Here is a 14,596-nt window from a genome sequence, read left to right on the forward strand (position 1 = left end):
GTGATTTCTTGATTTAAAAATTTGGCTTTTTGTATTCATAGATTGTTCCTTTGTCGTTCTAAAGAATAAGGTTCTTCTTTATCTTTTTTTAAGTTTTTGGTTTAATTCCAGTTAGTTAACATACAACATAAAATTAATTTCAACACTTCCATGCAATCCCCTGTGCTCATCACGGCAAGTGTCCTCCTTCATCCCCATCACCTATTTAAAAAAAATATGGATCACTATGTCCTGGTGCAGGGACCATGCTCATCTTCTCTGTATCATTCTGATCTCAGTGTATGTGCCACACATTCATTGATAGTTCTGATCAAAAAGACTTTTCAAAACACTCCAAAGGACCAAAAATAAATAAATAAATCACATATTTGTGTACATTAGGCCCCCAAATTTAAAACTTCTTTATATTAATTTTATAAGCATTAAGAAACATAAGCAGACTAATTATTCCTGGCAGGTCTTTACATACTTTAATCAGTTTCTTAGCTGTAGCAGACTCCAAAACTGTCACAAATACTTTTCCGAATAATTTGTTTTTATTAAGACAGTAATTTTTAATTTTGCCATAAAGTTTCTTGCAATCCTAAAAGTTGAATTTTTGTTTAGTAAACTTGGAATTACTGGCATTGCCAATTGACTCGTCTTTTAGACTGTGTGTTGTTTTTTTTTTTTTAATTGAGAAAAATTTCCAGGTGGTCAGGTGAGGTCAGGCCAACTTCCACTAAACAGGGAAGATTTTTAATTCTAATTCCTTATAAGGAAGTGTACAGATACATCAGCTCAAATGTCCAAAGTTTCTATTTTTGGGTTTCCACCCAAATTACTTTCACTTTGTAGAGGATCAAACTCATCAAATAAGATGCTTCTATTTGCCATGTTTAAAATGGTGACCCAGAAGGGAAGCAACTGGGGGGATGGGCAAAATGGGTGAAGGGGAGTGGGAGGTACAGACCTCCAGGCATGGAATGAGTAACTCATGGGAATAAAAGCATTCACAAGGAATAGAGTCAATGATATTGTAATAACGTTGTGTGGTGAGAGATGGTAGCGTGCGGAGAACATAGCATAATGCATAGAGAAGTCAAATCCCTGTGTTATAACACCTGAAACTGATGTAACATTGTGTGTCAACTATACTCAAATTTTTTAAACCTTAATAAATAAACGTTTCATAAACAGCAAATGTTGTAAAATCATGTCTTCTCAATTTTATTTCTATTCTGAAAGAAAATATAAATGCATTGAATTAAAAATAATGTTTCCATTAAAAGACTATTCCCCAAAGCTGAAGTATTTCAAGATTTTATTGAATTTCAGGATTAAAGTTTATATATTCTGAGTTCTCATAGTCTCATTAGACAACATGTTTCCCACACTGGCATTCCAGATCAATTTTTCTGCTTTTGTATTAATTTTCAGGATTGTCTCGCTCAAACATTTTATTTTTAGTAATTACAATTTTCTAAAATCTTCAAAAACTAAAGCTTTGCAGTGTGCCAATTATTAAAAACTTTTTTATTTTTTTTTACAGAAGCTGACCTGCTGCCTCCCTGGCTCCAGTCTCTCCTACAAAGGGTGAAAAGTTGGCCTCCAGGGCCCGAACCCTGACTGTGACCACCCTGGCCCAGGAGTTTCTGGGCCCCAGCCACCCACGAGCAGCAGCTGCAGCGCAGCCGACAAGTGGAACATCCCAAAACTTTAATAAAAGATGTTCAAGTGATTTGGAACAAAATGCAATTAAAATCAGGTAGTTCATGGAGCACCTGGGTGGCTCAGTTAGTTAAGCATCTGCCTTCTGCTCAGGTGATGATCCCAGAGTCTGATTCTCCATCTGCCCCTCACCCAACTCCTGCTCTTTGTCTCTCTCTCTCTCCCCGTAATAAATAAAATCTTAAATAAATATAAATAAATAAATAAATAAATAAATAAATAAAATCAGGTAACTCATTTATCCCCTCCAAAAAAAGGTTTCAAAAAATTTATAGGACATATAGGTTGATTCACATAAAGTTTTCATATTTGTAAAATTTGCTCATTAACAGGTAACAAAACATTTACCTCCTTTTATATTTTTATATTCAACATCAGCTTTGTAACAAAAAATTAAATTTAATTATTTTAACCCTATTTTTAAAAAATAGTTGTAAGTCTTACCAGCAATAGCTTCTATATTTTACTAGGGAATATTGTGGCTTTTGTGTATGGACACAGTTTGAGAAATACATTCACCACTAATTCCATATATACTTCTGTGCCCTAGACACTGATCATTTTGAGGGTTTGCTCCACCAAAGTCCATATTTACATAAAGTATATCATCACGAAGTATATAACTGGTTCGATGTTGAAAGTTTTAACTAAATTCTGGTAGTATTCAAAATAATGTCAGCAATTTCACCTGTGGAAGAATGAACTTCCAAAAGCTTTACTTGGTCCTATGGCAGGGTGGGTGAAAAACGATTTGGGGATATTATCTTCATGGCCTTTCAATTTGAAACATAGAACTCAGCCTTTTTCCACTGGAATTCTTTAGGAGTTTTAAACTGTCCTGAATCCAAGGCATGCATATATACATACATACATACATACATAGAACACATACAGTGGACTGTATGTCATGGCAGGCACACCTGGAATGGCACTGGTCATGTACCATCTTGGGCAAAATTGAGAATGTAGTCTTTCTTTTTCTTTTTTTTTAATTTTATTTTTTCAGTGTTCCAAGATTCATTGTTTATGCACCACACCCAGTGCTCCATGCAATACGTGCGCTCCTTAATACCCACCACCAGGCTCACCCAACGCCCCACCTCCCTCCCTTCAACAACCCTCAGTTTGTTTCTCAGAGTCCACAGTCTCTCATGGAGAAAGTGGTCTTTCAAGCCACTTGTCTTGTGTTCTGTGGCTCAGCTGAGAAACCCAGTGGGTCACACCAACATAAAACTGTCATCATTGAACTGCTACAATTTTCTTCCATACATGGAGCTGACACAGTTAATAGTTATTTCTTCAGTGTTTGTATTAATGTACACAAGAAAACTTGGTATTAAAAAAAAAAAATCAGAGGGGCGCCTGAGTGGCTCAGTGTGTTAAAGCCTCTGCCTTTGGCTCAGGTCATGATCCCAGGGTTCTGGGATCAAGCCCCGCATCGGGCTCTCTGCTCAGCGGAGAGTCTGCTTCCTCCTGTCTCTCTCTGCCTGCCTCTCTGCCTATCTCTGTCTGTCAAATAAATAAATAAAATCTTTAAAAAAAAAAATCAGAGAAATTAATTTGGAAGGATATTCATTTTTTTAAAAGTGCAGAAAAAGTCAAGTTTCCTATTATTATATGTAAACATACCCTCTAGAGTGGCAGATATTAAATTATTGCATTCAGGCCTGGTCTTCATAAACTAGTAATTCTCCAGTGAAGGCTGATGCTTCTTCAGCAGATTTCTGTTTTCATGTTGCCATGTGGTCAGTGACCGCACCACAGCCTCTGGGGTGGATGGGGACTGTGGAAAGACCTTGTGTGCAAGTTACCCATTCATCATCAACTCCCATGAGAATTAAGATTTAGTCCTCGAATGTGCATTCAACAGGCCTCAAATTTGCATTCAACGAGCTCTTTTTTTCCTTTTGAACTCATTTTTGTCAAAAAGGCTAATTGCAAAAGAAAAAAAAAAATGTACCCCCAAACACTGAGATACTGACTATAGGATTCTATCATGTATATGATGACAAAATCACCACAGCAAAAGCCTTCACACCACTCACTACATGATCCATGCAGGACCACCCAGTTTTCAGTTCATGTGCACACTTCATGTAGACCTCACAGAATTCTCCATGTGGGGCATGGATCCCCCAACCAGTAGCCTGGCAGCTTTATGCATCGTTCAGGTGTTAGCAGGCATGATGGCAAGGCCAGGTCACAACTGGCTGGCAAATATTGTGGCCACTAGGGCAGCAACTTGAAATCCCTCTTGCCAGTACCACTCAAGATAGGAAAAACCTAACCACCCCACACAGCTTGTATCTGAACCCATTTCCTCACTGAGCACCCGACATTCCTCCCTTGAGAAGGAGGCATCTATGAGTCATGTCTTCAAGGAGTAATTTAACAACACAGTCATCTGAGATCTCTCTTCACTCTGTGACTCTCACGGTTCTAGAAGAGATCAGAGGGGAAGTGTGCACTACAAAGCAGAAGGCCACCAAGAACAACCTAACCAAGTGCTATTATTATTTTCATGCAACAATTAATATTAATACTTCAGTAGCCAGTGAACAATCCAGAGGGAATGCTAAATTGGACAGAATGCTGGGCAACAGGTAAAACCTGGAGATGGTTGCCAGCCAAAGGAGACATAAGATTAGTTGTAAGTAAGTAAACTACTTACTGTAAGTAAACAAAAAAGAAATCATCTAAGCAGAATTTTTTTCTTAAAAATGTTTTAATTCCCGGGGGTGCCTGGGTGGCTCAGTCAGTTAAACATCCAACTCTTGCTTTGGGCTCAGGTCATGATCTCAGGGTGATAAGATCAAACCTTGCATCAGGCTCTATGCTGGGCATGGAGGCTGTTTAAAATTTTCTGTCTCTGCCTCCCTCTGCCTCTCCCCAACGCCCCCACCCTGATCCTGCTCTATCTATTAAAAAAAAATAAATTGTTTAAATTTCCATATTATAATGTTCAATAAAGTTCGTGGTCTTATTACATTTTTTTTAGGAAAAAAAGGGGGGGCACCTGGGTGGCTCAGTTGGTTAAGCGTCTGCCTTTGGCTCAGATCATGATCCCAGGATCCTGGGATCGAGTACCGAATCAGGCTTCCAGCTCAGCGAGGAGTCTTCTCCCTCTGCCTGCCGTTCCCTCCTGCTTGTGCTCTCTCTCACTCTCACTCTCTCTCAAATAAATAAATAAAATTTTTTAAAAACTCTACTAAAACAAGTATATTCCAAATGACAATTTATTAGCCTGAACCAAATGAAGTTGCCATCTTTACAGTTCAAAAATAGTTAAATCTGAACAACTTCGTCTTAATAGTCTTAACACTTCAAGACAATCCAAAGTTGAGAAGCCATGTTGTTGAAGCTGAAGAACAAGAGGGACTTTTGGAGGAAATACAAGAAGAAAACATGGAGAAAATATGCACATTACAGGAAAGGATTGAAAAATGGAAGATCAGGGCTAGAAAAATTATGAATAGGTCTTTGCTCTATGTTCCTCAAATTTTATGAAATGTGTCTTGAGTAAGATCTACCCTGAAATATTCTCAAGAGGGTATGAGTTCAGAAACCAAAAAGAAACCAGAGGCTCACAGAGGATACCAGTAATTTGTCTGGCACTTTGCAAAGTGAGAGAGAGAATTGAAAACCGAATGGGACCGATTAGACGCGAAAAGAAAGAAAAGCAAGAACAGATTCTCAGGGAAGCTTGGGCCTTGCCCTGAGGTGTACCAGTCACGCACTTAAAACCCTTTAACATCAAAACCCTGTTTAACACATGCTAACGCCCAGCTGGATGTGATTTCCAATTCTCCCCTTAATTTTTCTCAGGTGCTGAACTTGAAAAGCCCCCAGCTTCATGGAGCTCATGATATGGTTGAAGCTGCCTAAGTCAATGCCATACCATAGAGGTATTTACGGCAACAAGGAGTGGGTGAGGAAAGCTATCCTATTTTAATTTGGGACAGCAGGAAACCTGTGTATTAGAGAGAAAAGTACCTGTATTATATGAATGCTCACATCACTCACAAACTAGCTGTAACACCTGACAGATGACTTCATTTTTCTAGACGTCATTAAGAATGGGGGAGTTTGGGCCAGAGAAATGTAATGTCCGTGCTATTTTCCTGAAATTGGAATCATGCACAATTAGCAGATAGCTTCTGCCCCCATGTTCTTAGGTACCTCCTGGGAATAGAGAGGAAAAATAAAATAAGAGAGTAAAATCCCAGGAATCTTCGACTAATGTGGAAGAAGTTACAGGATCAATAGAATCAGAACAGAGGCAGAAAGTGGGGTCCGAGGTCAGGGGAGTCGGGTGGTGGATGAATTTGTCTGTTTTCTAGTTACTTTTTACCAAACCTGCCCCTGGGTGCTGTGGAAAAGGAACATTTAAAGAGTTTATTTTTGCTTCTTGCTGAGATCTGTGTGACTGAAATCCAGCCTTGTTTTTTTATCCTCCTGCTGGTTTTATATTTGTTCAGTACTGAGCATTTGAGAGATATTTCAACTCTGAAAGGGGGCGGTGGGGGGGAGATACTACAGGGTAAAGTTCCATGTCTGGACATTTTTCTTATAAATTCTTCTCTCTCTCTCTGGTGCACATTTGAGGAACTTCAAAGCATGTGTTCTTAATCACTCTTTTGGCATTTCATTAATGTTTGCAATTCTGACTTATTAAATCTAAATGAAGTCCTTATTGGAGACATTTAATATATAGTACAATATGCTATGCATAAGATAAAAGGTCCTGAAGGATGGAGGAAATGAATTTCCATGCATGTCTTTTAGGATAGCATTCTTTTCTGGGAGGATATCCTCCAGAAGCAGGAAGATTCCATTGTTAGATATGTGTTTGTTTGTTTGTCTACCAAAGAGATAGTTCACTTGCAGTTAACCTATTAGTGGATAATGTTGATTGGACTGGAGATACTAAATAATTGTTCAATCTTCATAGTTGAAGTAAGAAAACTAATTTATGTAATGGGATAAACCAAGGGCCAGAAGTTAGAAGGTGTGACTGTGTTGCTTACTATCTATATGACCTTGGGCAAATCCCATAACCTGGATGTTCTGGTTTTTTGTTTTGTTTTGTTTTGTTTTCCAATAATGTGGAGGTTTCTACCTTCCTCAGGTGAAGTTGGCAGGTTAGCACAAATGAGTTAATCTGTTGAAGACTGCATTAGAGGGAGTCAAACAGGAGGGACCAGGAAATGTAAGCTTAAGAGCAATTATCCCTGCCCTTATTCCTTAAGAATTCTCTCTATTGTAACTTCTCCACAGTTCCTCCAAAGATTAGAATATTGAAAAATATGGGATCCTGTTGTTAGCAAAAGAGCAAATTCTGTTAGCATTATCCCTGGCTTTGTTTTCACTAGCATGCCTATGATCCCTTGTTCACCATTCCAAAATCCAAAATTCAAAATACTCTGAAACTAAAAGTTATCTAACTGAGTCAGTGAAACTCATTTGGCAACAAAAGCTGATACAGGGGTGCCTGGGTGGCTCAGTTGATTAAGCATCTGACTCGATTTCAGCTCAGGTCATGATTTCAGGGTACTGGATTGAGCCCCACATCAGGCTCTGAGCTTGGCAGGAGTCTGTTTCTCCTCTGCCCCTCCCCATGCTTGTGCTCTCTCTCTCTCAAATAAATAAATCAAATCTTTAAAAAAAAAAAAAAAGCTGATATAGACTGATATGTTTATCTATAGTCTTTATTTATCCTAGTGAGTCTGAATATTCAGCCAATATTTTTGCATTTGTTTATAGGCAGGGATCCAGAACTTTCAGGGATATACTATAATGGTATAGGCATTATATTATATTTCTAAAATTTACAAAATCCCCAGTTGCAAGACACATCTGGAAATTTTGGATTTTGAATAAGAAATTATAGACATGTATATAGAAGCTGCGTGCTTCCAGAGCCTTGGGAAAATTCAAAGCATGATTTGTGGCACTGAAGTGAGATGATCTGTCTTACAGCTTGGCAAGAGTCTATTTTGGGTGGCAGTATCTTTCATGTATGCAAAGCATATGTTTCTGTACCATATCAGAAGAAATCACGTTGACTTTCTCAGAGGACAATTCAGGGAAATTCTTTTCAAGAACTGAAACACTCCATAGCCTAAAAAATCCAGAAGTCATTCTTGTGCTTGCAGCACACACTTACAAAAACTCATGAACTTAGGGGACTCAGCAAACACAAGAGAGTTAACGATTGTATTAGTGAAAACTTCCCCAAACTTCTACACCATGTGGGAAAACTGCTGAGATAGAAAGCTATGACCAAAAATGCTAGAGAAGACCCAAATATTCTTCCTGTTCTTGGAAACTGACAATGTACATTATCCAATTAAATACTTGGAAAAATCCTGCAAAAACAAAAAACTGTTTAGCTCATTTGACCATGAAATTTGTCATTTCTAAAAATACATTTCAAGATACTTAATATTTTTATGAAAGAAACACTGAGAATGTTACCTGCTGCTATTGAATATTACTAAATTTGGGGTTTTTTGCTATTCCCAAATGGGATGACAGACAGAGAAGGGTGACGAAGAGCTAGGTCATAGAGAAAAGGTTATAGGTACTTGAATGGGAAGATAAGTCTGAAAAAGAGAAGATTTAGAATCTTCCAATCCATCACTGGTGTCTTTCAGTGGGAACACTGAAATTGTCATCAGAATTTCCACCTATGGCTTAAAAGTTCCTTTAGATAAAATTTTCTGGTTGGCCTATTTTAGCTGGACACAGTTTTGTTTTGTTTTTTTAAACTATGGTAAAACATATATAACTAACTTCATCATATTAATCACTTTAAGTGTACAGTTCAGAGGCACTAAGTTCATTAATATCGTTGCACAACCATCACCACCATCCACCTCCAGAAACTTTCCATCTTGTAATACTGAAATTTTGTTACTTTTGAATAAGAACTCCCCATTCTGTCTTTCCCCCAGACTCTGGCAGTGCCTTTCTACTTTCTGTCTCTATGAATTTGACTACTCTAGAGACCTCATATAATTGGAATCACACACTATTTGTCGTCTTGTGACTGCCTGACTTCACTTAATATAAAATCCCTAAGTTTCATCTATGTTGTAGCACATATCATAACTTCATTCCTTCTTAAGACTGAGTGATATTCCATTGTATGTTCAACATTTTCTTCATCTATTCAACCACTGATTGACATGAGGGTTGCTTCTACCTTTAGGTTCTTGTGAATCATGCTGCTATGAACATGGGTGTACTATTATCTGGTTGGGCCCCTGATTTCCATTCTTTGGGTATCTACCCAGAAAGGGAATTACTGGACCATATGATAATTCTATTTTAAAGTTTAAGAAACCATTATATTATTTCCAAAACGGCTGTACCATTTTACATTCCTACCAACAGTGTACAAGGGTTCCAAATTCTCTAACTCCTCATCAACACTTGCTATTCTCTGTTTTTCCTGATAGTAGTCATCCTAGTGAGTGTGAGGTGGTATCTCATTGTGATTTTGATTTATATTTTCCTGAAATTAATGATGTGGAACATCTTTTCATGTGCTTATTGGCCATTTATATATTTCTTTAAAGAAATGCCTATTCAAGTCCTTCACTCACTAATCAGGCTGTTTGTATTGTTGTATTGCTGAGTTTTAAGCTGAACATAATTTTTAAAAATTATGAGCTCTCCCTAAAGGTAGAATTCACTGCCTCTGAGATGGTGAATTTTTATTATTTGAGGTGTTCAAACAGAAGCTGAAATTGTAGCTCCTTAGTAATTTAATTTTCTCCTATATTAAAAAATGTTCACATCCCAGTTAAAGATGACTATTTGAGTATGTGCATTTATTGACACTCCACTCAAAATTCCAATAAATTGGAGTTTCAATAATTCATTCTACAAATATTTATTGAGCACCTACTATGTGTCCAGCCTATTTTTGACACAGCAATAGTTAAAGCAGTCTTTGGAACTGAGAAACTTAGGCTGTGGAGATAGAAAATGGAAATAGTTGTTATTCCAGAATCACAATATATGTAGGACAAGAATTTCAGGTAGCTGGACGAGCAAGCAAAGAGTCTTGAGACAAGGGAATGCTCAGTATCTTCAATGGAAGTGAAGGCTAGTATGACTGAAAGCATAAGAACAGGAAGTCATAGTGAAAGATAGAATTTGGATAGACAGGACATATAATGCTAAGGGAAGACTCTTGGATTTTATTCTAAAGCTAAAGGGGAAATTAGTGGCATACTTTGAACAATGGAAATGTATGATCAGATTTAGATTTTAAAAGATTAAGATTTTAAATGATCATTCTGCTGTGTAGAGGATATTCCTAGCAGGGCAAAAAAAAAAAAAAAAAAAAAAAAAAAAAAAGGAATGAACAATTGAGAGTAATCCAAGTGAGAGATAATACTGGGTTGGTCCAGGTCAGTAGTTGTAAAGGTAATGAAAAGTCAGAATTGAAATATATTTTGGAGGTAAATTCAATAGATGTGCTGATGGATTGAATAGGAAGGTAAAAGAATGAAAATAATTAAGACTATCTCAGCAACTGGGTGATTGATTATGTCATTTCTTGATATGAGGATGTGAGAGCAGCAAATCTGGGGGTGGAGGGGGAAAGGAAGAGTTTGGTATTAGAATGTTAAGTTTGAGATAGAAATGACGTATCAGAAGGAGATGCAAAGTAGGGAACAAGCAGAACTTTAGGCTGACTTAGCAGGGCCGAAAAAGAGAAAACTTCCTTTGGCAGTAAAAAAAGACTGATTTACCCAATCTGAGAAATGATCAGGAATTTGAGATGATGAGATACTTCTGAAAATGGTGGTGGACAAAAGACTGAAAATAGCAAGATTTATTAGAAGTTTTTATGGGAATAATTAGATTCCCAGATCCCTGATTTTCTACTCCCTGCATTTAATTGGGCATCTATCTAACCTTTATTCTAGCAGAAGAGTAAAGAGTTGCCTTCTGGACATGTTGAACTAAAGACATTCTAGAGTTGAAGACATTTGGTTCAGAAGAGTGTGGGAACCCTGCACTGAAACAGAAGTGTTACATTAAATCACACCATATGTGAAGACCCCACCTGTATTCCTACCCCAACTTGCCTTCCAAGTGGTAATGAAATTTATTTCTCCCCTACATACAAACAGAGATTTTTTCTTTGAGGAAGCTGCCTGACCCACTAGGAAAGATTCTGATATATGGGGAATCTCAGAAAAATGACCAATCAAATCATCCTACTTGCTGGGGGGAATAGGGATAGGGTGGTTAGGTTATGGACATTGGATAAGGTATGTGCTATGGTGAGTGCTGTGAAATATGTTAGCCTAATGATTCACAGACCTGTACCCCTGGGGCAAATAATACATTATATGTTAATAAAAATTTTTTTTAAAAATCACCCTACTGAGAATGCCAACAGTCCATAAGCCCCACTCAAGTACAAAAGGATTCCTAATAGTTTTCAGTGCATCATTTTAAAATATGAACAGAAAACCAAGGAACATCAGATATTTGAAGAAATTCTGTAATATGAAAGACATACCAAAATAAAAAAAAAAAAAAAATGCAGGGGAGCCTGAATGGCTCAGTTGGTCAAGCATCCAACTCTTGATTTCGGCTCAGGTCATGATCTTAGGGTCATGAAACTGAGCTCCATGTCAGGTTCTGCACTGGGCATGGAGCTTGCTTAAGATTCCCTCTCTCCTTCTTTCTCTGCCTGTACCCCTCTCCCTGCCAAAATACAGACAGCTAAAGAAAACAGAAAATGTATCTATAATTGAGAACTTAAAGTAGATAAAAGTTGTAAGTCAATGAAACAAAACTATGCCCCATACGAAAAGAATATTCAGAAAGGTTAAAAAAGGAGCTCTTGGTTATTACAAATATTTTAAAATAAACTATGTTCTAAAAAATATCAATGGAACCATTGAACAAAATTGAGAAAATCTTACCCAAAATAAGACATAAACTAACAAAGAGCAGAAATGTATTAAATGTAACTGCAAATAGTAAATATAACTGAAAACCACTCCAGAAGAGCTATCCGTAATAGGGGATCCAGAAAGAGAAAATGGAGATGAGTGACCTTTTAGAATGCTGGAGAAAAAAAATAGATCCTAATAACCAAGGGAAGGAGAAAAAAAAAAAAATACAAATCAGATTATCCACAAAAACAAAGGATTCAAGTCAGAATGGCACAGAGATTCTAAAACCAATCTAGTTGCTAAAAAACAACAGGGAAATATGCCTTCGAATTATGAGGGAGAATGATCTTCTACCTAGAAATCTGTATCATCCATAATATTTATTGAATGTGAACAAAGAATAAAGACATATTCAGCTGGCAATTTAGAACAAAAAGTACTCCCAAATATTTTTCCAGGATCTACGGGAAAATTACTTTCCACCAGGATGAAAGGATAGATCAAAAAGAAAGAAAGAAGACATAAGATAAAAGAAACAGCCACACCAACAAAAGAGACAGGTGAAGGAGATCCCCAGGATGAGATAGGAAAAGCCAGGATGACACATCTACAGTAGGCAAGGAAGACAACCCATCCACACTGGGATAGGAGAATGGAGAACCAAGGGAAATATTTCTCTTAAGAAATCAAAATTGATAGAAAATCCGATATGTTTAAAAACATTGAGGGAAAACTGACACTTCTGACAGTGTTTGGGCTTGATTTTTGTTCTAGGTATGGAGGAAACTAAGCAAGCAAAAAAATCAAGAAAATTATGGGGCGCCTGGGTGGCTTAGTTGGTTAAGCATCTGACTTCAGCTCAGGCCATGATTCCAGGGTCCTGGGATTGAACCCCATATTGGGCTCCCTGCTTTGAGGAGAGCCTGCTTCTCCCTCTCCCTCTGCTGCTCCCCCTGCCTGTGCTCTCTTGTGCCTGCTCTCTGTCAAATAAATAAGTAAATAAAATCTTCTAAAAAATCAAGGAAATTGGTAGTGCTCATTGTACAAAAGCCACACTGTACAAGAAAGGATATGTAATCATAGTAGTCTACATGACTCAGGTATTAGATAATACATAAATACATAAATAAAAGCACATAAACATTGGCATAGTCATGAAAATGTGAAGATTAAATATGCTGCTAAGAAAATTGTCATAATTCTATATTGAGAGAAAGGGGAAGGGACATGCATGTATAGGGGATGATATGAAAGTTAACTCTTTCATAGCAGGAAGTGAATAGAAAATAGTTTAATTTTGACGTGTCTGGGTGGCGCAGCTTGCTAAGCATATGACTCTTTGATTTCAGCTCTGGTCGTGATTTCAGGGTCTGGGATTGAGCCCTGAATAAGTCTCCCTGCTCAGCAAGCAGTCTGCTTCTCCCTCTCTCTCAGTCTCTATCCCCCTGCTCATTCTCTCTCTTTCTCTCTCCCTCAAATAATAAAATCTTTTACAACATAGTTTAACTTCATTTAAAAAAACACATTATATATTGTATTGTCTGCACTTACTTTCTCTGCTTTTCACTTCCCTTTAATGACTAGCTCAACACTAAAATCCAGCTTCCACACTCGTCAAAAGCAAAGCTTACCAATGATCTTTTTACTGCTCAGCCCGAAGGACATGGACACTTCATAGCTTTTGTGTGTCTTCTCCACAGCTGTTTCTCTGTTGATCTGAGCCCTGGCTTAGGTCAAAAAAAAAAAAAAAAAAGAGGGCATTTTATGCCATTGACATGTTATGGATGTCCCAGAGACTGACCCTTGAGACTGACAGGTCAAAACATGAGCTCCCTGACCACACCCCACTCCTCACACCCCCACTCCCAGATCCCCTATGCCTTTTCTCTTAGTCACCAACTTAGTTAATATAACCATCATTCAAAGCATTATGGAGCAGATCAGACCGAAGGTTGCTCAGGGAAACAATCTACTGTGATGGCTCAAAGATTACTAGAAACAAATACAGAAAATCCACATCGACCAGACCTCCTCTCAGAGAGACAAGGCAAATAAACCTCTTTCAGTAGAACGTAAGTTTTCTAAGAAGTATGCTCTAGTAAAAGGAGAGGCTCATTAAATCCTCTTCCAAATGGGACATTCCGCTTAATGGCTGCCTTTTTCTTAGTTTAGGTGGAAGAAGCAAGTTTGGAGCCCGAGATGAATTACTTAGAACAGAACATGGGATAGACTGAGGATCTATGCATGGTGCTTTTCTTTCCCACCCAGAGAAGATCTGTTTGATAGGGCACTACATCATTCACTGACTTGAGATTTCCAGCTGTTAAAGTCTGGTTTACCATTACCGGATCAGTTGCCTAAGTCAAACACCCAAATCATTACCCTTATCCTTATAATTCACATGCAGCCAGCCACCACTGAGTCCACATTTCTCAATCTCTTTTAATCTACCCCCAGAACTCTTCTACCCCCTTAACACAATTTCACGTCCCCAGTCTCCTCATTTTCCCCAAAATTCTCTCAGTAGCTTCTTAATTGATTTCGACCACCATCAATTTTGTTTTCGGTTTCATCTTGTCCCCATCCATTCTCTATCCATGCTTGCACTGATTTGTTTTTAAAATGTGAGTCTGATCACATCCCCACACAACTTACAACTCTTCACTAAAGTCCGACCGTCATTATTTAGAAAATAAGGCTTTATGTGACTTCTACTGCTTACTTAGCTTCACCAGAAGGATTCATTGCCAATCCTTGCACAGATCAGTACATACTTGGTTTGTGCTCACTTATACACAGAAAAGCACCTCCACCCAGCCCTTTCATTGTTCAGCCTCTGGGCACTGGTGCATTCACAACTACCCTCTGCCTTGATGGTACTTCTGTCCTCACTTCTCCTGAGTAAATCTTAGCTGAACCAAGGTGCTCATCTGTAGGAATCTGTCATCTGTAGGAAG

General features: G+C 37.9%; 1 pseudogene; it reads right to left on the bottom strand.

The window, feature by feature from the left end:
- Positions 1-207: 207 nt before the first annotated feature.
- Positions 208-292, bottom strand: LOC116874414 (annotated as a pseudogene).
- Between the last annotated feature and the right edge of the window lie 14,304 nt (positions 293-14,596).

The sequence above is a fragment of the Lontra canadensis genome, unplaced genomic scaffold (assembly GCF_010015895.1).
Source record: "Lontra canadensis isolate GAN:19392208 unplaced genomic scaffold, GSC_riverotter_1.0 scaffold36, whole genome shotgun sequence".
Lineage (NCBI taxonomy): Eukaryota > Metazoa > Chordata > Mammalia > Carnivora > Mustelidae > Lontra > Lontra canadensis.